This window comes from Amblyomma americanum, chromosome 6, assembly GCF_052857255.1.
Source record: "Amblyomma americanum isolate KBUSLIRL-KWMA chromosome 6, ASM5285725v1, whole genome shotgun sequence".
Taxonomy (NCBI): Eukaryota; Metazoa; Arthropoda; class Arachnida; order Ixodida; family Ixodidae; genus Amblyomma; species Amblyomma americanum.
Window position 1 is genome coordinate 145449616 of NC_135502.1, and position 24779 is coordinate 145474394.

Below are 24779 nucleotides of genomic sequence, written 5' to 3' on the forward strand. Positions count from 1 at the left end.
GAACATGTCGCTTCTACTCGCTCGGCAAATTTGTGCAGCTCGAGGCCTAGCAGAACTTGCCAACAATCGCACCGCCATCTTAGTCACCTACTTTACCCGTGAACCGCAGCATTTAACGAAGACATAGCTCGTCGCTTATTTTGACGAGCTTGGAGAGTGTGCGAGGCAGTGCTCTTTGTCCACCTCGTCAGACCTGGACGATGCAACGGCTACAGCCATTCCGACCGACGTAAACTTGCACCGCTTGGCCAGTCAGCAAGGCTGCGTGGAAAACCTCGTCTATTCCTTCCGAGACTGTTTTGCATCAACTTCCAAGGAACGATAGACGCCGCTTACAAAGCGCCGAATTATAGTTGCTGACGACCAAAGACCACTATGTCAGCGCCCTTATCGGGTGTCTTCAAAAGAACGTGACGCCATCCGCCGCCAAGTTACACAAATGCTCCAGGACGACGTCATACAACTGCCCACGACCCCCTCGGTATCGCCTGTGCATCGCCTGGGCTGTGCTTCCCGCGTCCTGCTACGTTTGTCGGTGAAAATATGTACTTTATATTTTGTCTATGTGTACGCTGTTTCATCAGGAGAAATCCCTGCAAATGTATTGAACTTTTGCCTTCTCCGAACTACAGATGGGAGACGAGGCTTTGTCAGGCTCCATGCCTTTTGCCTCGTCTTCCACTTTCAACTGAAAGGAAATAAAATGATCTAAATCTGAATCTGAAAAACCGGCTCGGCGACCTCTCTGTGTGTGCAGTGCGTTTCTGTTGTCTTTCAATTCTTTTCATTATATTGAGCTCTGGCTCTGTTTTTCCTGAGTGGTGCTCCGAGTTCATGTTTCCTGACATGAGCTTTATTTGTAAAATTTTCAGCTCTTCGGACGTTTCATGTCCCCTTTGCGTTGAGCTTTATTTATAGTAGTTTGATCTGTCAACACTGCTTTGCCTGTCCTGCTGTTGGCTATGCGATATATATGTGATGTTAAGTTGGCCTCGGTTACTTTAGTTTGATTTATGGAGGTTTAACGTCCCAAAGCGACTGAGGCGATGAGAGACGCCTTAGTGGAGGGCTCCGCTAATTTGGATCCCCTGGGATTCTTTAACGTGCACTGATATCGCACAGTACGTGCGCCCCTATCATTTCGTCTAACATTCAAATGCGAGTGCCGGAGCCAGGATCGAATGCACGTGATTCGGTCAGCAGTCGAAGACCATAACCACTGAGCCACCGCGGCGGCTCAGTTATTTCATCCAGTGTGTTGTGGAATCCAAGGTTCAAAAGCCTTTCTGTTGAAGCACTGATTGCAGTTCTTAGAGATCTTCTATACGCCTTGCCTCAAAGGGGGTGCATGTTCTCCTTGTCTACTTTTTTAGATGTAAGGTACAGCGCAACGTACGCAATTCTGCCGATTGTGAATACCTTTGCTAGTTGCAAGATGTACTTCTTTTTCACGCCTCTGCTCCTCTTGTTTATTCTGCCCATACTCTTGCCACTTTTCGTGACGTTTCTGCTAGGCGCCTTATTACCTCTTGATTATTATTGTTGTTTGCTAGTGAGCTCAAGGATTTTGACCCGCAGAATCTCCTGAATTCCCTTAAGCCCCACCTAGAAGGAGTGACCATTTCAACCTTTACTTAATAATACAATGTCTGATTTGATCGAAGAGCACGTTAGACCGCACGATAGGCAGGTTTGGTTTCAGGAGCTATTTCGTGAAGAAAGGAGGCTCTTTCTACATGTTGCGCAAAAAAAGGAACATTTGTTCAATTTTCGTTTTTTAGTGAAGAAAGAGTTACTATGCTTGTTGTCTTGCAACGAAAGCTGTTATAGGATTGGTACACCTACATAGCCCTGCATTCTACTGTGTGATCTTAAACGACACCTGAAAGGCTATTATTACCTAATGATTTATTTATTTAGGCTAAGTCGCGATTAGTTCGAGCATTAAAATTCTAAAACAGCCACGAAAGCATCACTTCCTGTATTGTATAGGTACGGTACCTAAATTAAATAGGCGTCCCTGCTTATTACTGAGCCTTTCAAAACGAAATTCTTTTGGCAGGCATAAAGGGTGCGAGAGTTCCAAATGCAAATTAGGCCCAAAAGATCTCGGTAGTGCAAGCGGCTCACTTTAGGTTGATCGCTGCGCATGTGGGTTTGATACCTATTTGACCTATTTGTGAGCATGTAACAATTTGTCTACGGGAATAAGAGCCACTGGTTAGTGGCAGCTGGTCGCCCCACAACAGATAGGTTTTTCTTCTGTTGTTGAACGTGTAAATTCTGTGCCGCTGCAATTGTTTTCTCTGTATGAAGTAGCAACGCTTTATGTCTAATTTTCTCTTCTGCATTTTGCTTGGACATGAAAAACACAATTTTCTCTTTTGACCTGTTAGTTCTCCTGCACTCTTCGACGACTGGTGGATTTCCGTCCAAATCTATGAACCACAGAGAAAGAGGAGAATGATGAAGTTCTTTAGATGCCAGTATACCCTGAGTACAACTGCAGCGCTACTTAAAGGTCTGTGATGAATAACAAGGACTCTCCTTTTAGCATCGAAGGCGACTCTTTCAGAGGGTGCAGCACCGGCCATCATGACCGCAATGAGCCGGGAACACTGGCTGCCATATCTCATTTGGAACGCACAGAACTACCACAACCACCTTCGGTCACCGGCAAGGGTAAACCAGGCCCAGGATTCGACAATGACCGAAGGCAGCCTCAAGCTTACTGTGGGTTCAAGAGAGGAGATAAGGACAGCCACCGCCTTGTGGCTGAAGGTCCCACCTCCCCGAGGCATAGTGGCGGTGCCACTGCAAATTCTGCGACGGCAAAGACAAAGCCATTCCCTTTGAAAGAAGGCAATATTCGCAAGCGCGGAAGGAGCGTAAAGAAGGTTGCCAACGGCTGGACCGAACTCTTCACCACGATTTCTGAAAACGCCACAATGGAGGAAGCAGCGGAGAAGACACCCCCTTTTCCGTCCAAGGGCAGCTCAATGCAGACTTCCACGTGGACGTTCAACTCACAGAGCTCAGTTGACGAAGTCATGAAGGTGTCGACGGCGTCCGCAGTCGCCACCACGACTGACGATGCACCCGTCTGTGCAACACTGGAGCCAAGACCATGCCAGTTCTTGCAGTGGGGATTGACGGCTTCTTCGTCATTGAACAGCAAGTCAGTGAAGACCGGTCAGAGTGCCAGTTACTGCACACGCTCCGACACTGAAGGCGGATCTTATTTGGAGCATACAGTCGAAGAGACGGACTCGGTTACAGAGTTTAGCGACGGCATAAATCTGAAGCATTTCTCTCAGAACGCGGGGCCCGTTTCCTGGATTCGGAGCTTAGCGTTTGGATTTTTAGATACTGTCCGCATATTATCCGGGATGCTGCTGAGCAATTACCAATTCTCGACATCGAAAGATAAATCAGCAATGACGTCACAAGAAGAGTTTTATGACATCTCTTCAGACCTTCCTATAGCAGCACCAAAACCATCCGTCGATCCGCCGCGATTGCGTCAGAAGCTTGTCACATCAGACGAAGCCGTTTATCCCGAGCGGAGCGTTCTCCTAGTTCTGGCGGTAGCACTATTGTTGGCAGTGGTTGCTTGTGCCAGCGTATCATTATCTCGCTCTCGCTTCCAAAAGACTGTGCCTCTTGTCCATGGTGCGGAGAAAGCTGTGAATGTGGACGGAGACTTCAATTCAACTAGTTTGTCAAAAATGCCATATCGCCTCTTGAAAGAAGAGCCCGCAACCACAGAAGAAATTTTTGCAGAGGCTGGCCCTGTGCCGTCCGCAAATTGACCAGCGCTGGTGTGTGAGAGTGATGACTGAATATATCGCCCCTACCGGCAGCGTAAATTTTTTCTACAGTCATTATTTTGATCTAAAAATTATTTCTGCTTAAAGAACAAAAAAGAATTTTTACGTCTTTATTCATACGAGTGGTCTCTTTGTATCGCAAGCGCGATTAATGTTGTTATTGAACAGTGCAAGAGAATCACCCGGGAACAATTAAGCAATATCTAAGGTGCAGTCCTAGACCTATGCTTCAATTCTTAAATAATTGAAAATATTTGAACATAATTGAACCTAACTGTATGGTTGTTGAGGGGCACATGGGGGGTTTGGGCAGCAAGCAGAGGCCAAAGTCTTCGATGCAGTTCTGTAAGAAGAGCGGGCGAGCTCTCTCAGGAACAGAGTACTTGTGGGGTAGAACTAGACGTTGTAGGCACTGCGGTTATTGAGTTGCGCGGGAACAGATGGAAAGGTGCCGCATGGACAGATGTGTGTATATGGCGCCCAACCTTAAGGTTGCCTCAGCGGCAGCAGCGCCATCTTTTCCCTTGCTCTTGAATTCGGAACTGATGATGAGCACGATTCCCGGGCAGCACTTTTTTTCAGTAGTGTTTCTACGGGCACATGAACTGGTCGCGCAGCTCGCACTTTCTCTTTTTGTGTGCTGCTCGCGACGTAGTCCTCGGGGGCTTCTAAAGAGGCTGCCAAAGGGCGGTTTCATTTATTCTGTCAATTGCTAGCGATTCCACTCAGCACCCATCCAAAGGTTCGCCAGACAGCAGCCCCTAGGAAGTACGGCTCATTCTCTTTCGGAAGAGAATACGCCCAGTTGTAGAGCTGCCGCCACCTTTTTCGTTGCTAGCGTTAAACACAAAGGCTGAATGAGAACAATTTATTTTTAAAAATTTTCTCTCATAATTAAGACGTTTTCTTTGGGTAATCGGCATTGCGCAGATTGTTCGCGAAAAAATTATTGAGTTGAATGTAATTTAAAAAAAAACGTATTGAAGTTGTTTGCAGCAAAAATGTTAAGTGAAAAAAAGCAGAAGTCAGCATGTTTCTACGCATAAAAATACATTTTCTAATTTGAAGGTTGGCATTGCAAATAAGTGTTCACGGGTGCCCACGGGCGGTGGTGGTGGTGAAAACATTTATGTAATTATAAAGAGAGGTGTTGGGGGTCGTGACATGAAGGGTCACACCTTTCCAACCACTAGGTGGAATGCATTATCAGGGACCCCACTGGTGGTTGCCGCAGCCCGTGCGCGCTGCGTTAAGGCCCTTTGGGCCTCGTTGGGCACTTTGGGCAGCCGGACAGGGTCGCTTTCCAGTCTTTTCGGCCTTTCGGGTGGGGTTTGGGATAGCGGGTAGAAATGAGTTCTGCTGGCAGGCTCACACCAAGTGGTAAGTGTCAGACGTCCTCACAGTGCGAGCACCACCCATTCGATTGACGACCGAAATTCTTTAGAGTGGTCGGGCACAGCATCGTGTTACTGAGCAGTCGCGGGAGTAACCGCTCGTTGGCCTTGCCAAGCCCTTTGCACGGTGTGGGAAGAGTTTGGTGTGTGGATTTGTAATAATCGCATATTTCCTTAAAAGTGTAAACTGTTTTGAAATCGGAGTCCTGGTCGGCGTCGGGTCCCGTGAAAACTAACCGGAGAGAGAGAGCGTGGGCGGCGGCATCGGCTGCTTCGTTTCCGTGGAGGCCTTGGTGACCAAGAGCCCAAACGAGAGATTGATGAGCGGGATCCGAGTATCGGCTACAATTTTGGTAGATGCCATAAGCGTTTCGACAAGCCCCTCGCGATTCGTTGATTATATATTTGCAAGAAGAGTCGGAGGCTGCCAAGACGATGGCAACCTCTTCTGCGTGAGTTGCTGTCTGGACCTTGAAAGTAAGGGCGTCTACTGTTTAGCCCTCATGGACTACTGCGGCCTTGTACCATCCCCCAGGGCCCGTGCCGGAGGCGTCCACGTCGAAGACTCCTGGTTTGCTCCCAAAATGGCGGGCCAAGGCTTTCGCCAGCGTCAAGCCCTTGTCATTATAGTCCTCTTTGGACATGTTGTTGGCGAAGAGACCGCGCGTCTTCAGTGTATGAGAAGGCGGCATCTCTTCTCTGTGAATTGGCTGTGTGTTCTGTGCATCCTCTGTTTCCTGGATGTGAAGACAGCTCCCTACCTCCACCAGTGGAAACAGGAGGAGGATGCCCTCGAGGTCACCCTCCGCACAATCATGAAACGAGCGCTGAACCTCCCGGTCTATACATCTACCAGCCTCCTAATGGCACTGGGTGTGGTGAATACTTTCGGGGAGCTTCGGCGGCCCGCCTCAACAACCATTATACTCGTCTCACAAAGACAGGGTCGGGTCGCCGCCTTCTAGCTCACGGGCGTGGCGTAAGATATCAAAGTGAAAGGATCCGCCTCATATCGAAAGGCAGCGTCAATGATTCATACGAATCTACATATTGCCCCTTCAGCACATAAAGCAAATAGGAACAATAAACGGTAGTACTGCGCGAATGTGACAGGACAGGAGACATAGAAAAGAAAACTATCCCACGGGCTCAGACTTACAATTGTTTACCGGTGAGTGAGAGCACATGCTGAAAAGTGCCGAACCAAAACGCTCAATAATATTTGTAAGTTCGCACAGTTACTGTTATAAGATACCACACAGTAATATTATATTTCTGTACTTGGGCGGACAAAACTCAAGCAACAAAAGGGCATCTTTGGAGGGAAGCCAGATGGAACAAGTGGGCAACTAGACACCATGTCGCTATGAGCTTCCTGGCCAAACAAATTAAATGCAAAACAAGAATCGAAAGCACCAATCAATCTGGATAAAGTTAATGAAATTATAAAAGCGAGTTGATATAGCAGGTGGAAGAAAAAAACCAAAAAGAACTACATGACGACAGGACAAAAGCTTGAAATGAAGTGTGTAAAACATGACCTGATGAAAACAACAAGAAACGAGTGTATGGGTGAACACGTAGGTAATTGCTCTTTTCGGCTTGAAAACCGCTTAATAGCACATATGAGTGAAATCACATACAGCATGTGCCGTCACTCATCAAAAAGAGCCGGAAGACTGTGCCCATGGTGTCTTTTTCGTTTCTGTCTTCATGTCCTGTCTTATTTGCGCAGCCGTACTTTTTATTGAAATGAACTAACTAGACGGCAAGAACGTCCTAATACAACATGGGGCCATGCGAGTTGTAATATGTACATGAACGCTGGCAGGAAAATGACAGCGTAGGTATTGTCACACACAAAACCTATATTTGTAAAAAGTTTATGTGCCCCATATAGGCGGCCTTATGCAATTACGAGCCGGCGCTTGGTAACGAATATCACTGAGCACACATGACTAACGGGGGGACTTCAAGCGCGAATTGCTTGGCTTAAGACAGCTTTTATATTGACAGGCCTTATCACGCATGGGTGTGTGGTGATGTAGCAAGGGAGTAATATTCCCTTTTACAAATTTACAGACTCTACTAAAATACTCAAAAACACTGTTCCCTGCTCGAGACAGTGATCAATTCGTTTTTGCCATATGTTAGCCTTTCTGGTTCGCTCAGTTGATGGAGTCACTGCTCCGATAAAGCGGTCGCCCCCGGTTCGAACCCCAGACCGGGATGAATTTTTCTTCAGCTATGAAGTTGCTGCTGAACCGGCACAGCTTTCTTTGTAGCCGTAGAGCTGCGCTTGGGTGGATGTCAATGAGTAATTACGCCCTTATTACAAAAAACGCAGCACCTTGGGGGACTCCTGTCGCCGCCTTGGTGGCTCAGTGGTTATGGAGCTCGGCTGCTGACACGAAAGACGCGGGCTTGATCCTTGCCGCAGTGGTCTCATTTCGGTGGGTTTGAAATGGTATAAAAGCGTGTACTGTGTGATGACAGTGCACGTTCAAGAATCCCAGGTGGACAAAATTATCCGGAGCCCTCCACTGCGACATCCATCAAATCCCGATTCGCTCTGGGACGTTGAAAGCCCATACAACACACCTTGGGGGATTCTGCCAATGATTTGTCGAGCAATGTTCCCACCTCGATTTATTGATCAACCCGCTCTCGCCCTACTGTAAGCTAGCCGTTTCAATTAGCTCAGTTGCTATAGTGATTGCTCCTGTGATGTGGCGGTCCCGGATTCGAACCTCTGATCAGGCTGATTTTTTTTTAGTTCTTAGTTTCTGTGAAAGCTGTATAGCTTTTCTCTGCAGCGGCGTGGCTTAGCTTGGCTGGATGCCCGACAGTAATTACTCCCTTAATACAAAATACATTCCTCCTTCAGGGATTGGCCTAAACATTTGAAAACGAAGTGTAGTGATGAAGTATAGTAGGGAATGGTTTAATGATTCCTAAAATGTGTTTGTTTTCTTCGTTATTTCTCTATGCCTCACTATCACTCCAGTCACTCAGCCGGACAGGCGTACGGTAAGAAATGATCAGCATGAGACAAAAACAATCATATAATAAAGGCCTCACAATCATTCCGTGCGTTCCAACCTCCACTGACGAAAACATGAGAGCAAATATCCTGGTAAGTAACTGCAAAACACAGTGCGCTTGAAAGGTGACCCCCTTGTCATTTTCCACTTACAAACAAAATTAGCAATATAATGTTATTTTTAAAGCGGCGATTGTTTAATAAATTTTTTTAACACAAAAACGGCTTCAAGTCGAAGCATTATTAAATAATGTTTAAGTGACCATGTGCCAGCTTTTCTAGCGCAAGCGGCACAAGAATCACTTCAGCTTGCTTACCTGTAATTCTAATAGCAGAGAAATGCACTTTTAGTTTGGTCATTTGCCTGTTGTGCAAGACAATTCATCGCAGCGCCATAGATTTTAAATTTTCCCCAAGGCTTGCGTAGACCATATAGTGCTCCACTTTCACGACGGCCGTTTATAAACGCCAGGCACCAATTTGTCCCTTGTTCCAGAAGGAATACTAACTCACACGAGGCTTTCGCCATCCACGAACACGCGTGTGTTTCTCGTCGCATCTCAAAATAAGCGCGACTCTACCTAGGCTTTCGCCAGAAGTGCTCCTTAGTAGCACCTTATTGTATGACTTAAGGCGTTCTTTTACGTTGTGAAAATCGCAATTATGAAAAATTCTGTGGAGCACAGGAATTACGAATGGTATCGGTACCACCACTGCAACCCCCAGCACATGCCTCAGTTCATCTTTTTTTTCCTATATTTGTTGGTCACACTGTGTCTAAGACGAGGCCAATGCTAAAGGCTAAGGACATGAGGAGGCCTTGGCCCCTTGTACAAGTTTTCGCAGCAACGAACAGAACTAAGAGGTAACACTTCAGTCACTACTACGTTTAAAATGTAAACAACTCTTTAAAAGGCAAAAATTTACCGGCCTGTACATCAGCCTCAAATGATCCAAAGTTGTAATAACACGAAAGAAAACGCGGCTTCTGTTAACAGATCCACGTTAGTATTCGAAGAACACAAGCAACAGGAAACATCAAATGCGAAACCGGCACTATGAACATCAAAACCAATACACGAGAAAAGCAAAACTAGAACACCAGAAGAATTTTGTATCCAATGGCAAGCGTTACATACAATTTCCATGTGTAAAACGCGAAACTCGGATTGACGATTAAACTGATTTGGTAAGGGTGTAGTAATAACACATATCATTGAGTCGTATATGAAAATGCTGAATTAACCTAGAAGTGTCTGCATTCACATTTAAGAACATTAAAGGATTTTTTGAAATTGATGCCTATTTCAGAGCTATTCAACGGTTTAGTGACTTAAGAGTTCGCGTTTGGCGACCACAATTAGTTCGCATCATAGGCGCTCTCCGTTTAGGATCGCGGATCGGGTATGTACTGCTATGTTCTCTTTGAGGGAGAAGCAGTTTGTTTCGGTGGAGCCACTGCAGCAGTTTAAAATGACAGATCTCGCTTTCTTTTAGCATGTTGTATTTAACGAAAAGTGGCCTGGTCCATATGTTGCGTCAATAGCCTCTATAGTTCTCACGCAAGCGTAGAACATTTTTTTGTGCGACAATTAATTTATTATAGTTATAGGCTATCGTCGTTCCCCAAACTAATATTTTCTAACTTAATCTAGACTAAAAAAGAGAAAAATATAATGCCTGTTTAAGGAGGTGGGAAAAAGGTTCCTGATTTTGTAGATGCTCCAAATTACTAGCGCCAAATCCGCTTTTAATTTATTAACATGCGTTGTCCACGATATGAAAGTTCTTCGCTGAACCATACGCCCAAAAATTTGTGTTCTTTTGCCTTTTATATCACAGTTCCTTCATAAGTAACATTTATGTTTTCATAGCCTCGCCTATTTGGGGGCTAGAATATTATGTTCTTCGTTTTACTTCTATTTAGACTTAATTTGTTATTTTAAAGCCATCGTGACAAATGAAGTAAGTTTTCATTAGCTGCTTTTTCTAAGCTTGCTTTGTTGACTGCAGTGTAGAAGACTTATGTGTCATCCGCATAGATAACTACGTCAGTAAAGATAGTGATTGAGGTAAAATCATTGAGATATACTACGAATAAAAACGGCACTAAAATGGACCCCAGGGGCACACCATACAGAATTCAAGTTTTACTGGATGATATTCCAATATTGTCAGCATACTGAAAGTGATGACATAGATAATTAAATTCAGTGCTCCTCCTCGTACGCCATGCATAGCAAGGTTCCTTATCAATATGTTGTGCTGTACAATGCCGAATACTTCCTTTAGGCCAAAAATAAACCTAGGGGCCAAAGTTTGTGTTCAGTATTTTCAATTATCTTTTCTTTATTGTGATTCAGAGTCATTTGCGTTGATTTTTTTTATTTGGAACCCATATTGGGCAGGGGTAATAATCTGAGGCTTTTCCAAAAAGGACACGAGCCGATCACTTATAGCTCTTTCAAATATCTTCGAAAAAACCGAGAGAACGAAAATTGACTTGTAGTTAATGATGCCAAATGCACTACCATCTTTATGCATGGGCGTGAATACGGCAATTTTTAATTCTTCAGAATAATCTCCAGACTGACACGTCGCAATAATGATATGTGCCAGTATTGGGCTAAAATTAGGTGCCGTGTACTTCAGTTGCAAAGGTTTATTTCCATCGTCTCCAGCTGCTGAAAAAATACCACGGCACTGAAGTGTGCTTACGCTGAGGTGTGCGAAAGCATTGAACTTTCTACAACGCTGCTTTTTTTTTGCGACGCTATTACGAGATCTGATAACTTTTTAAATTTATTTTCAAAATTATTTTTTATGATTTTCTTTAAATTTGTTACGTTTTCACTTTAGCTGTTTTTCATGCACAGGCGCTTTGTTGATGAACGTAGCTGTTTTGACATCCATGTACTAGGTCGACCTCCGTGGCTATTGTGTCGCCGAAGTGTAATGAATTAATCAGTGTTAATCAACCAAATGTTTCCCACAGCAAGGTGTCATCCCGTACTAACACTATCAAACTTCTGCAAATTAATCTTCACAGAACGACGTAATAGTGTTGAGAAAGTTTTGCTGACACGAAACGCGGGACATAAACACGAGCTATTGTGACGCGAAAGTGCAATTTTCATGTTTAATTTACTAACTCATTACATTTCATGAACCAAATTTTTCCCGCAGCACGATATCATCACGTATTGTCTAACAAAATTATACTTTTTACATATATATTTATAGAACCACACAATCATGCCGAGAAGCTATGACCACATCCGTGGCTTTTGTGACGTCTAAGTGTAACTTTCACGTTTAATTAATTGGCTAATTACACCACGCGGACCAAATTTTCCCCACAAGGAGATCTCGTCACACTCTGTCTAACACAACAAAACGTTTGCACATTCATCTTAACAGAACTCGGTGGCTCAGCGGTTATGGCGCTCGGCAAATGACAAGAAAGACGCGGGTTCGATACCTGCCGCGCCGGTCGAATTTCGATGGCGGCGAAATTCTACAGGCCCGTGCACTGTGCGACGTCAGTGCACGTTAAAGAACCCCAGGCGGTTGGAATTTCAGGAGCCCTTCACTGCGGCGTCCCTCATACATAGCCTGATTTGCTTTGCAACGTTAACCACCCATAAACTATAAGGCATCTTCACGGAACGACGCAATAGTGCCGAGAAAGTTTTGCTGATACGAAACTCGGGGCATACCCATCTAATGCTTTCACAATATCAACTTTGCTGCTCACTTGGCAGTAGCGGCGCAGCGTCAGAGAACCAGCCCTAAAGGCTTTCTGTTCTAACCGCAGTTACGGCACCGGATTCAATTTAGAAGCAATGGAAAGCAAAGGAAAGTTATTAATTCATTCCTGAACAGAAACAACTCGAAAGCTCCCATTTCAACAATTACTTCCGGTAAGGAAACATATACCAATCCCTCAGACATTGCTGAAGCCGTTAGTGATTCATTTGTTCTAGCCTCAGTAGTATTAAATACTGCCGCTAATCAAACAATACCACGATCTCCCCATAGCATTTTCCTTTTCCCTGTCTCTCCTGATGAAATCAGGAAAATAACACTCAATCTGAAAGACGCCAGTCCAGGTCTCGATAATATACAATCATCCCATATTAAGTTAATCGCGCATCTCTTGGCGATGTCTTCGCCCATATTGTCAATCTGGTCATTGACTGTATTGAAAAAGGCAAAGCTAATCCCAGTCTTCAAAAAGGGAGATAAACAAATCACTTCTATTTACCGCCCATTTGCCATTTTATTATATTCAGCAAAATTACTGAAAAAAGCCATTGTTATCCGAAAAAACAATTACTTAACAAAATTTTACATTCTCTCACCTAACCAGTTCGGTTTCAGAATGTGATTCTTCACCGAACTAGCTGTGATCGCTCTCACCGATAAAATTAAATCCTACATCGACGCAGGTATCTTTGCTGGTGCATTATATATTGACCTTTCCAAAGCTTTTGATTCCCTGAACCATGCTATTTTATTCAATAAGCTTGACGCTGTCGGCATTACTGGGCCTGCACTTTCGCTAATCAGAAACTATTTATTCAATAGAGAACAAGCCGTGTTCATCCCGGGAACATACTCAAAATTCAAGACTACTAACGTTGGAGTTCCGCAAGGTTCGCTTCTTGACTTTCTTCTATTTTTATTATATATCAATTACCTCCCAAGGTGTCTTTATAATTTCAACTGTTTTCTTTATGCTGACGACACAACAATCTTAACCTCAGATTCACATATAAATAAAGTGGTGGATAAACTTAACAGTGATGCACAGAATGTATCCGATTGGTGCAGAAATAATTTTCTGTTCATTAATGCATCCAAATCTAGCTTTATAGTTTATAGGTCACCTCATATAATTTTTTGCAAAAACCCGTCTGTTAGCATAGGCTCAAACTGAATCCTTTCAGCTGATCACGTATCCTTTCTAGGTGCAGTACTGGACAAACATCTTGAATTTCAGACCCACATCACATCCATTGCCCGAAAAATGGCGTATGGTATTAGAGTATTAATGAAAGTTCGCCCGTATTTCCATGTTTCCATTCTCATTTCCCTCTATTACTCGTTCATCCGCTCCCATATTCAGTATTGCATTTCATCTTGAGAAAACAAGTATCATTCGCATTTATCTTCTCTGCAAACTATCCAAAATCAAGCAATTCGAATTATCACTTATAGTCACCACTCTGTTAATGCCCTGGTCTGCTCCTATCATACAATATTTTGTCGGTGCCCAAAATAATCGACTACAAATTATGTACCCTTATGTAAAAATCTGTTAGAGATCTTCCTTTTTCGTTAACTAGCAGTGGCGAAAATCCGCGTCGCAACGACTCGCGTTTTGCTAATCACGGTAACTTTTTACTCCCTAAACCTAACACTAATTATGGAAAGCAAACAGTTCGTTTCTCTGCCACCACATTATGAAACTTATTACCAGTTAGCATTAAGCAGTCATCAAATATATGTGCCTTTAAATCCGCTCTCCGTCAGTTTGTAGAATCCCCCTAGCAGTATTTTACATGGTAAATGGTACTGGTTTTGTTATTTATATCATTCTTGATTTGTGTTTTGTATTGGTCTCTACGCTATTAGATGTGTAATCATTTTTCATTCAAATAAGGGCTTGCATTATTTCTCGTATTTCACTCACTGCTATTTAATGATGCCAACAACTCAAATTTTTTTTGCATCTGCTGTCTGTATTTTTTTTTACAATTGTTCTTACAGGAGGTCCCGTCCACAGTCTCTGACTTTGGGACCTCCTTCTGTATTCCAGTGTTTTTCTAATCTTGTACCAAAAACATGCAACAAACGAACCTTGAACATTGAAAGTGAATGTTTTTGGCCTACAAGATAGAACGCGGACGGTATCTTCATCTGCATCGCAACCCGGCACCAGAGATGCGCCTGCGTCGTACACGGACGGTATCTTCATCTGCATCGCAACCCGGCACCAGAGATGCGCCTGTGTCGTACTGCGTCAGGACCTGGACGCTACACAAGAAGCCCCGCAACGTCGGCCGGTCTCATTTTGCAGTAGCGGCGAAGCGTCGGAGAACCACCCTTAAAGGCTTTCCGCTCTTACCGCACGTAAGTTATAAGAGCGATTTGCTCAAATATCTGGAATTTTAAATTGTACGCCTCATCGCTGCTGCCAGTTTTGACTGCATGGATATCTACACTGCATGATTTGCTGATCCTCTTGTGATCGAATACTGGGTTTTGAAGTTGTGTGCTTTGTAAACTGTATTGCAGCCTACTGTCGTTCGGTTAGCTAACAATTAGTAAGGAAGTGATAGAGTTAATAAAAGCTGCTGATGATTTCAAACGCGAGACAAGGGCTTACCTCCGAAATTTGAAAGATAGTGTCAAGCATTGTAGTGACATATGTGACTGCGTGAACGAAATCAAAACCGAGATAAAAGAACTTTGGGAAGAAGTTCATAGTCTGACTAAACAAAATGAAGAACTGGCTGCTGAAAACGAAAAGCGTACTAAAAAGAATGAAGAACTCGAGCAATATCTGAGGTCAATCAATCTCGATATAAAGGGTGTTTCTGGAAAGAGAGACGCAGTGGACATAGCAAAAAGCAGTGCAAATCTGGTCAATGAGCCGAACGTCGACTCTGATACTGATGTGTGCCGTCGCGTCAGTACTTCAAGTCCGACCAGAACAGCATTGCTGCCCGTTTTGTACAGCGCACAAAATGAGACAAGCTGCTGCAGAAATGCAAGAAGTCGTGCAAGAATTCATGCCTGTTGTTAAAGAAGACAACGTGTTGCGTGAGAGTGCACTGCAAAAACGTATAGAAAGCGCAAAAAAAAAATAACGAGGCTTTACGCACAACTAGAGATATTGTACTATGAAAGTATATATTCGAATTGCAGTCTTGTGCACTAAGAGACAAATGCCAAAATAAAATGGTAGAAATGAAAAAACCTTATAATTAAGCCATGGTATATAGTTAATATGTCAATACAAAAAGATGAGCAAAACAATATGACAACAATCGTAGCAACCGAGAAAGCGGAAGAAAAATCCAACATAAAACGAATTGCATAATTAATTCCTGAATAAGTGCTGAAACGATGGTGAATCGTAAGATGGTTTGTTGATTTTGGGAAATGAATTACATCTTGACATGACGGGGGAATAAACTATTTTGTTGATGCTTCGTGCTTATTTCTGATCAGTGCAAAATATTATCTTCAGAAAAAACGGTGTTATTTAGATTACATATCCATGCTGATGCGAAAACCATTCAGAGGAAAACAGTAATAAAAGCTCGTGAATGACGGAATGTACTAAGGCGAGCGGCTTTATATTGAAGATGATGAAGACAATATACATGCGTGAAGTATGTATTACACCAAGTTTAAAAACAGCGTTTGTTAAACTGTTAATTTTTTGGTTACGTTACAGAAGACTTTACCGGATCAAAATATTTTCGTGTCGTATGCACAGAAAATAAGGTTCTATTTTTAAGGCTTTGGGGTAAATCAATGGCATATATCATAGAAATAATACGTAGATATTCTAACAGAAATTGAATATTTCGTGTCATTTCTGCCTAGCAACCGCGTTCTGTCTAGATCTTGAAGGACTAGTATAAGGGATGCAGGCAAGCCATTTTTATCTAAAAATATCAATGGGCGTTGTCTGCGACGCAAACGAAGAGCTACCTCCCGCCTTTGAGATTTATTAAAGAGCAAGAGGCAGAAAAGCGGGTTGGTAGGGCGTTAACGGATTTAGTCAGTTCTTTGCATTGAAGAATGACGAAACGTCCTCTTTGAGCTTTTGTTCTCATAACCAAGCACTTTGAACTTTCTGGCCCTTTTTGATGCAAATGTGAACATCTTGCGCGAACTTAGTTTGTAAAGCTGGAAACCTATGAGGAAGGAAATACACGCGTTGAGACAGCACACTACCATAAAAAACCTTCGTGGGCCCTTTCAGGAGTTTTAATAAGGCATGATGAGCACGAGACTGAGAGATCCTACGCCTTATGGGATATCAGTTAGTGAGTTGGAGGCTCCTGGCCCCATTTGCGAGATACATCGAGCCAAAACGGCTCTCTCAGCTCCGATGATCGTGAAACCGCTAATATCCTCCCTGGCCAGGTTGTTTTTCTCGAAGCCTCTCTGTGCAGACGTCAGCGCTGTCGTCCTTGCTCATTAATCCGGTATGAAAATCACCGTGTAAGAAGCAAGCATAGTTTCTGCACCCATAGGGGCATTGCGGGCAGCCGACTGAAGAAGAGTTCTCGCACGCCGCAGCAAAATAACCGTTGCACCTTGGTTGTTTTAGAGTTTCAGGCATTAGCCAGCTGCCGGCTTAAACTGCAGGCGTCAGCACCTGCGTAATGACTATCGTCAAGGGTAATTGCCCCCCCCCCCCCTTCTCACCCCCAGAAACCGCCACAAGTTCAGTATGCTCACACGTATTAGCGCCTCGAACCTCCTTTAAGCCGATATATTTTTACGCTCGAGGGGCTCTGAGCGCGTTTTCGCAGAGTGGTGTCGTGGAGTAGAAGAATTTCTGATATTTTATTATCTTTCCGAAATCTATGTTTCCGCTTGACTGTAACAAGCGGCGCTGCGCACGCGTTCGATGTCGCCTAGCTATCCTGACTTCCGAGTTTGAACTCCAGAAATTCGCTGCACCATCCATCAAAGCGTCAAAAAATAATTATGCCAGCTGTGGCAAGTCTTTAGCGATCAGAGTTTGGCTTTCAAAGTTTCCTGTATTGCGCGCATAGAAATCATATGGTTGTCAACATGTTACAGTGAAAGATCGGTACTAGAAATTTATATAATTATGAGTTTCAATGTCGATAACATGATATCTAACGTGAGTGTAACGCCACCGCTTAAAACAAGAAAGGAAAAAGTGACGCCAAAAGAGGAAGGGCGCCATTTTAATTCATTGCGAGGAAGCATACACAATAAATGAGCAGTTTTTCAGAGACTCCCGCGTATGGAACACAAAACCAAACCGGATAATAATTTTCATGGATCGACAGCTTTAGGCAAGTATTTTCTTGCATAACAGATGATTCCACATCACTGCGGACCGCCGCTGTGTGCGTGAAAAAGGACTTCTTAAACACATTTATTTTATTTTTTATTTATTTACAATACCCCTAAGGGCCCTCGTGCGAGGGTATTACATAGGGGGGGGGCGATACAAGCATAAGAATATGGCACAGGCATTAGAAACAAAATACACGTAATAATTAATTAAAAACTAGTAATGTACACAAATAACAACAACAAACAACGCAGAGAAAAATACTCAGTAAATGCGCATAATACAACAAAAATACCAAATCTGTTAGTCCATGGTTTGTTTTAACGAATGCTGAAACGATTGTGGGTTAACCTCAGTAGCTATGTGTGATGGCAAGTTATTCCAATCTATTATAGTGCGAGGAATGAATGATTTCGAGTAGAGCAATGAACGGCATGTGACGCGTTTTATTTTGTTAACGTGGTCGCGGCGAGGAAAGACTGCAGGGTGTGGCAAAAAGAAGTCGTCGTGGAGGGTGGGATGGTGATACAGTTTGTGAAGCAAGGTTAGGCGAGCGAAATGGCGTCGACATGATAGCGGTTCCAACTCGGCACGTTGTTTTAATGTTGTGACACTGGTGAAGCGTGAATAATCTGAAAAGATGAAGCGAACAGCACGGTTTTGCAGGGATTCAAGGTTGTTTATGATGTAAGCTTGATGAGGGTCCCATATGGCAGACGCATACTCAACTTTCGGGCGGATTAGCGTGATGTAAGCAAGTTTTTTTAAGTGTGAAGGCGCGTGTTTGAGATTACGCCTAAGAAGGCCGAGTGCGCGATTTGCTGATGCTAAGATTGTGTTAATATGGTAATGCCAAGTTAGGTCAGACTGAAAGTGAACTCCTAGGTACTTGTAAGTTGTTGTAAGTTCAACTTTATCGTTATTGAGGAAGTATGTTGTAGCAATTCGAGTGGAACGGTTAGTAAACGACATTAACTTTGTTTTAGATGCATTTAGAGACATTAGCCAGGAAGAACACCAAGCCGTTACAGCGTCAAGATCAGTTTGAAGTGATTGGCGGTCGGTTTCATTAGTAATATTACGATATATTACACAATCATCCGCGAATAACCTAATTTGAGACGATACACACTTGGGTAGATCGTTAATAAAAATTAAAAAGAGCAGAGGGCCAAGTACACTTCCCTGGGGGACTCCAGATGTTACGGGGACAGAAGACGAGTTAAAGCCGTTGACAGAGGTGAATTGTTTTCTGTTATCGAGGAATTGTTTTATCCATGAAATAACGCTGGAATGGAGATTTAAGTTTGTCAATTTGGTTAGGAGCCTGTGATGGGGAACGCGATCAAAAGCTTTAGAATAGTCTAAAAATACTGCGTCAACCTGTAAGCCAGCGTCTACTGCGGAAAATATGTCGTTAGTAAATCCAGTGAGTTGTGTGTCGCATGAATAACCCCTGCGAAAACCGTGCTGGTATTTGAAAATGATATCGTGCTCCTCTAGATAATTAATTACTTGAGTATGAATTATGTGTTCCAGGAGTTTACAGATGTTGCTGGTTAATGAGATAGGGCGATAGTTAAGTGGAATGGTGCGGTCTCCGGATTTGAAAATGGGTATTACTTTCGCTGTACGCCAGTCGTCAGGAATTGTACCAGATGATAATGATTGTGAAAAAAGTGATGTCAATACTTGATAGAGGTTTAGAGAGGCATTCTTTAGTATTTTGTTATTAAATCCAAGGTGATCAGAGCTAGTAGTAACTTTGAGGTTATTCAAAAGGGCTAGAATTCCTGATTCGTTAATGATAATTTCTGGCATGGAAGTGACGGAAGATGACTGTAACATGGGCGAGGAAGTGGTATCTTCATGGGTGAACACTGAGACGAATGCGTCGTTAAGAAGCTGTGCACACTCAGTTTCAGTTACAGGATCACTGTCAGGATTAGTTAGTACGATTTCGGGGTGGGAACTCGGATTGATGACGCGCCAAAATCTATGACAGTTATTGGTTAACATGGTGGACAGGTCGTGACTGAAGAAATGATGACGAGTTGTATTAAGCAGTGACTGATATTCATGATCGCAATGCCTGTACTTTGCCCATGATGATGGAAGACCTGTTTTGACTGCTTGGCGGTACAAGCGTTTTTTCTTATTATTAAGACGACGAAGGCGATTTGTGAACCATGGTGCATTTTTATGATATCTGATGGTGATGACCGGCACGAACTTGTCAACAAGATTAGTTAATGTGTCTTTAAGTGATTTCCAATTTGTTTCGACAGAGCGAGATGAACAGTGAGCTAGGAAGTCCTCCGAAAATGATTGCAGTGCAGAGTTAATCCCATCGAAATTAGCGCGGTTGTAGCAATGAATTCGCTTAGTGGATGTTTTCTTTCTACCAAATGGACGAGTGATGTACCCGGTGATGATTTCATGATCGGATAGGCCTTGTAAATGCAAGATATCGAAACAAACCTCAGGGTTATTTGTTAGGACGAGATCAAGAATATTTGCCGTTGTGGCGGAGCGGCGGGTAGGATCAGTGATAGTTGAACAAGCGAAAAATCTAAGCAAGTATGAAGGAACATGTGGGCTTCCTGGTCACTGGGGTTAACCGTAAGATTAGGCCAATCAATTAGGACATAATTCATGATCCAAAGTAACATTAGGATGATTTTTGTTTTGAGCGTCGCTGAACAAAGGTGATTTGATTTTTTTTTATGCTGCTGGTTGAGCGCATTTTCATAAACATAACTACCTAATGAAAAACGAGAAATGATAGGTCTCTGTGTGTTTGATAGCAAAGAGCCTGTTTGATCCGAATACTAAAAAACGTAAGAGATTCTAGATCAAACTAAATTTTTCTGTTTTTTTTTCAGCTAGTTTCAGTTTTTGGCTATTAACGCCGTTCATTAGGTCTCAAAGAACAGTGATTCATTGAACATCAGGGGCAATGAGAGGTATTTTATATGCGCCAGCTAAATGTAAGTCAAGATTTAAAATAAAGTTGTGTGCTAGCCGAGTGAAGCTAGATGAGTGCGGTGGAGAGTTTATGCGGCCTAGTCTGCAATATTTTTGCTCTCTAAATATTATTAATGAGTGAATGTTGCCTTGGAGAAAAGTGTTAATTTGGAAGTTAAAAATTGCCCTAAATAAACACAACAGTGAATTGTTCATAACAAGAAACAATTCGCGTAAACTTTTTGCCGCTCTAAAAGAAATTCCGCCAACTGGTTAGGGGCTGCTCGCGCACACCTTGGTGCCACTGCGGATGTAGAGCTGTGCCAGGAATAACTCTTACGGATTTAACGAATTATATTCTGTTGAAAGAAAATGATAGGTGTAACGTTAAGAGATCCGAAGCGGGAAGAGTGGGTGAGGGAACAAACGCGCATTAATCACATCCTTGTCGAAATCAAGAGGAAAAAATGGGCTTGAGCAGCGGATGTAATGCGAGGGCATATAACCGCTGGTCCTTAAGGGTAACTGATTGGATTCCAAGAGAACGCAATTCTAGCAGGGGGCGGCAGAATGTTAGGTGAGCGGATGATTTTAAGAAGACTGCGGTGGTACGGTGGCCGCAGCTGACAAAGGAGAGGGTGAATTGGAAATACGTGGGAGAGGCCTTTACCCTGCAATTGACGTAGTCAGGCTGATGATGATGACAATGATGATGTTCTCAGAGGGCGCGTTTATGGGGCGCTGAAATAGTACCGTTGTCGTCTGATACTTTTTTAGCCCTCTGTTTAGCCTCCTATTTATAGCGTACCAAAGAGTTTCGTAAGTCGGAAGGCGTTGTTAACGTTTCAGATTGCTGTTATTTGAACACGTCGCGCAGCTTCCGAACGGCTTTATTCTATAGGCAATATTTAAAGATTGAGGAAATTAGTATTGAAAAATGAACTTCTCAGAGCCAGCGTATAAAATGCTGCAGATAAGGTCAGTCCAATCTCAACAGCATTAATTTAGTATCACTCTCCTAGAACACACTGTGTTTTTTAATTGATTTCATTAAGTTGGGAAATATGGTATAGGGAAACTGCTTTGAGCTATTAATAATAATGATGTTCTATACAGTGAATGTACAAAATCATTTTCCACCCCGCTGAAGCTAGGAAGGTTAGCTTGTGAGCTGCAGTACTGCTCAGTCAAGTGAATACCCCTGATTACAAATCATGCAAACCACTATAAACTGAAAATACGAATAAAGAAAATTCTTTTCCCTCATAATTAAAGTTTTTTCTTTGTAGGACTTGAATACACACATCATAATATTCATATTGAGTGCAATTATTCACTTGCAGCACAAGTCTGAGTTCCTAAAACTGAGCTGATCTGAACACACTTTTAAATGTAGGAATGTATGAGGCTACTTACCACCGTTATCGGCGTGACGCGGGTGACCTTGGCGCTAGAATCGAGGAGAGCATGGAGCCGAATTTAAATGAACACTAGGCGAAGGTTTCAGTTCAGTCGACGAACTGAAAGCAGTCGTTCAGAGGAACGAGGCGACAGCGCCGCGTGAGCTGCCACCACTACGCAGTGCGTGGACCGGCGAGCACAGGTCTCGTAACGCCATCTATCATCACGGCCAATAACCTGCTCAAATTTCTCCTCCCTGTCTGCGCTTGTCAGTGATGATAATCTGAGTTAGAGCAGTGCGCGCTGACAAGACGCAGACATTGAAACGAGGTTGAGTTGGGCTCATTAAGCATTCAGCCCAGTGTCGAGTCGTGCGACGTACGCTGGTGCATTGTTCTGCATATCAACGCATTCGCTTACAGAACTGCTTAAGCCGAGATATTAAGCTAGACGGCAAGAAAGTCAAGAAGCGTCTTGCGGACAGGGTTAACATTGCGAGTTAAACGCAAGAACAAGTCCGGGTTTATGCGACCGCTAACTAGGGCTGACAAGGCCGCCAGGGGAAGCTAGCGTTCATCTAAGGCCGCAGAAAAGGTGGCGGTCGCTTCGGCTCGAGAAGCATAAAAATGCAGCGACAGATGCTGAGTGCGCTACACACTTGGAAGAAAAAAGAAACAGAGAGCACCCGACTGCTTACGCACTATGAATGCGAAAGCAACTGTGTGTCATCGAGAGCGTTCAGCTTCGACGCGCAGGTTGGTTGCTCACTGAGAAGGACCAACGAGCCCTGGTGACAAGAGCCCAGGCCGCCGCGGACGCCAAGGGAGTCCCAGACTAGGGACCTCTCCTAGTCATTGTGAGGCCCGGTCCAAGCAATAACTTTTCTTAAATAGTGCAAATAAATGTTTTACACCACCTCCAAACGCTTATTCTGGAAACGCCAAATGCCGAAAGGTCAGCATTCAACATTTGGACATTCGGTTTGAATACCTGTATCGAGCTAGCCTCCAACCTGAGTAAGATACATATTCCATATGCAGCGAGACGTCGTATGGCACTGCCCGCAACGGTGTATGACGGACGACCGCATCGAAATTTTAATACGGAAATTGCTTTTTCAGGAAATGCGTACACAACAATTCTGGACAAAAGCATTTTTGAGCGGGAAATCGTCTATGAACTCAATTGTTTTCATATAATACAAGATTTCCCTATACCAATCGACTCACCTGCATGCAGATCACCCGATGGCAGTGGAATTTTTTTTGCTATTAAACTTCTGCTACCGTAAAAAGGGTTCCCCATTAGTTTCCTATGGGAGTCTTAACTGTTCGATGCGACCGATGGAAAGAGTTTAAAAGAGAGATTTGGTTAATATCAGAATAACGAACCACTACCTTTAATATTACAGTAAAATATCTTAGTTTTCCAATTCTGAAAATTTTTTCCGAAATAGGTGGGCATGAAGGAGGAGGAGGATGAAGAGAAAAGGCAGGGAGGTTAATCGGAAGAATAATTGGTTTGCTTCGTTACAAGGGGGAAAGGGGTGAGGGGATAAAAAAATGAAAAAGAAAGGAGCATAGCAGAAAAATTGAACTAACTATGAAAAGTCAGCGTTCGTTAAAGTCAGGAAAGACATACAACTGAAACTGCATATGTCGTCGGTTAGAACCCCTCTCTCCAGCTAGGCTCCTTCTTGGTTAGCACATGCAAGCTGGTAAATATTATGACACCACCCGGAACGCTGTGCGACAACCGGTTGCTCACAGACTTGATGCAAATATAGTTGGGAAACTGGTGCCGGATTGAATTCAGCCAGTGGGGGGTGTGGGACGCCATTCTGTCGAAGGACGAATCCCAACATAAAACGTAACAACTGTTTATTAGCGACGGCAGCGGACGAGCATGCCCATGCTACGCTCGTCCGGGTAGCAAAAGGAAAACAGCCCGCTTCCTAGCCGGGCAGCTTGTTTTTGTAGCCACCGTCGGTCACGCATGCCTCGGGTGACGCAACATTGGCGCCGTGTCTTATCGGCAACGCAGTCCAGCGTGTGGCCGTGCTACGCTGGGCCGGATGATAACAAGGTGGAGGCAGCGAGGAAATGGGCGCAGAGTATGTCGCCACATCACCCCCCCCCCCCCCCCCCCCCCGCGGAGTGGAGAGCCCTCAGGGCTTGTAAACATCGCATGTGTCGAGAGTCGTGCAGGCCGTCCGGAGTCAGAGGACGCGGCTCAGGCGGGCGACTCTGGCTGTGGCGCTGCGGCCGAGGTTTCGGGGTGCAGCGAGGGACGTAGGGTGGCAGACCTGCCGGGAGGGTCTGCGCCGCTGGGAGGGCCGGGGGCGCCGGGGCTGTTGGGAAGGCAGGAGACGCCGGTAGGGCTGGTGGCGCCGGTAGAGCCGGCGCCGTCGAGATGCCATGGGGCGGCGGGAGGACAGGCACCGTTTCAGCGTCGTTGTTAGGCAGGAGTGGCGGGGAGGCGGCCAGGGGTTGCCGAGGTGGGCAGGGTTCTGACGAAGGGTGCGTGGGCTAGAGCGAGGCAGGTGTTGGGCTAGCGGCTGGCGGCGGCGACAGAGGGTCTGCAGCGTCGTAGAGCGGCAGCCGGCAGTAGGAGACGCTCAAGTCCGCCAGAATGGCAGCGCGCAACTCGTCGTACGGCCGGCTGCTCAAGGCAGGGCAGGCGATCCAGCGCAGCAGGTCGGGCGGGAGGGTATCGCAGAGGACTGCGTGTTTGAACGGCTGGATGGTGACGCCGTTCAGGTACATCGCAGCCTCGAACTGAGCGAACCGCCCGCCGATGCCTTGAGGCCGGAACGCCGGAAGCGGCGGGTCGTGGCCTGGGTCCTGCCAGTAAGCCATCCAGGAACGCAGCTGGCGGAGAAGGTGTGGTTCGACGGGTCACCAGATGCGGGAGGCCATTCTGTCGAAGGACGAGTCCCAGCATAGAACGTAACAACTGTTTATTAGTGACGGCAGCGGACGGGCATGCCCACGCTACGTTCGTCCGAGTAGCGGAAGGAAAACAGCCCTCTTCCCAGCCGGGCAGCCTGTTTTTGTAGCCACTGT

General features: G+C 44.5%; 1 protein-coding gene across 3 annotated transcripts in view; it reads right to left on the reverse strand.

Annotated features, from left to right (window-relative positions):
* The window catches only part of LOC144094128 (uncharacterized), a 150325-nt gene that overhangs the window by 42082 nt on the left and 83464 nt on the right, over positions 1 to 24779 (reverse strand). For 2 of the 3 annotated variants that reach the window (XM_077628049.1, XM_077628048.1), the window contains exon 1: positions 21730 to 21879. The exons of the other annotated variant lie outside the window; for it this stretch is intronic. The gene's annotated coding sequence lies outside the window, so the exon portion shown is untranslated. Of the gene's footprint in view, positions 1 to 21729; positions 21880 to 24779 lie in introns of those variants that run through there. 3 annotated transcript variants of the gene reach the window in all.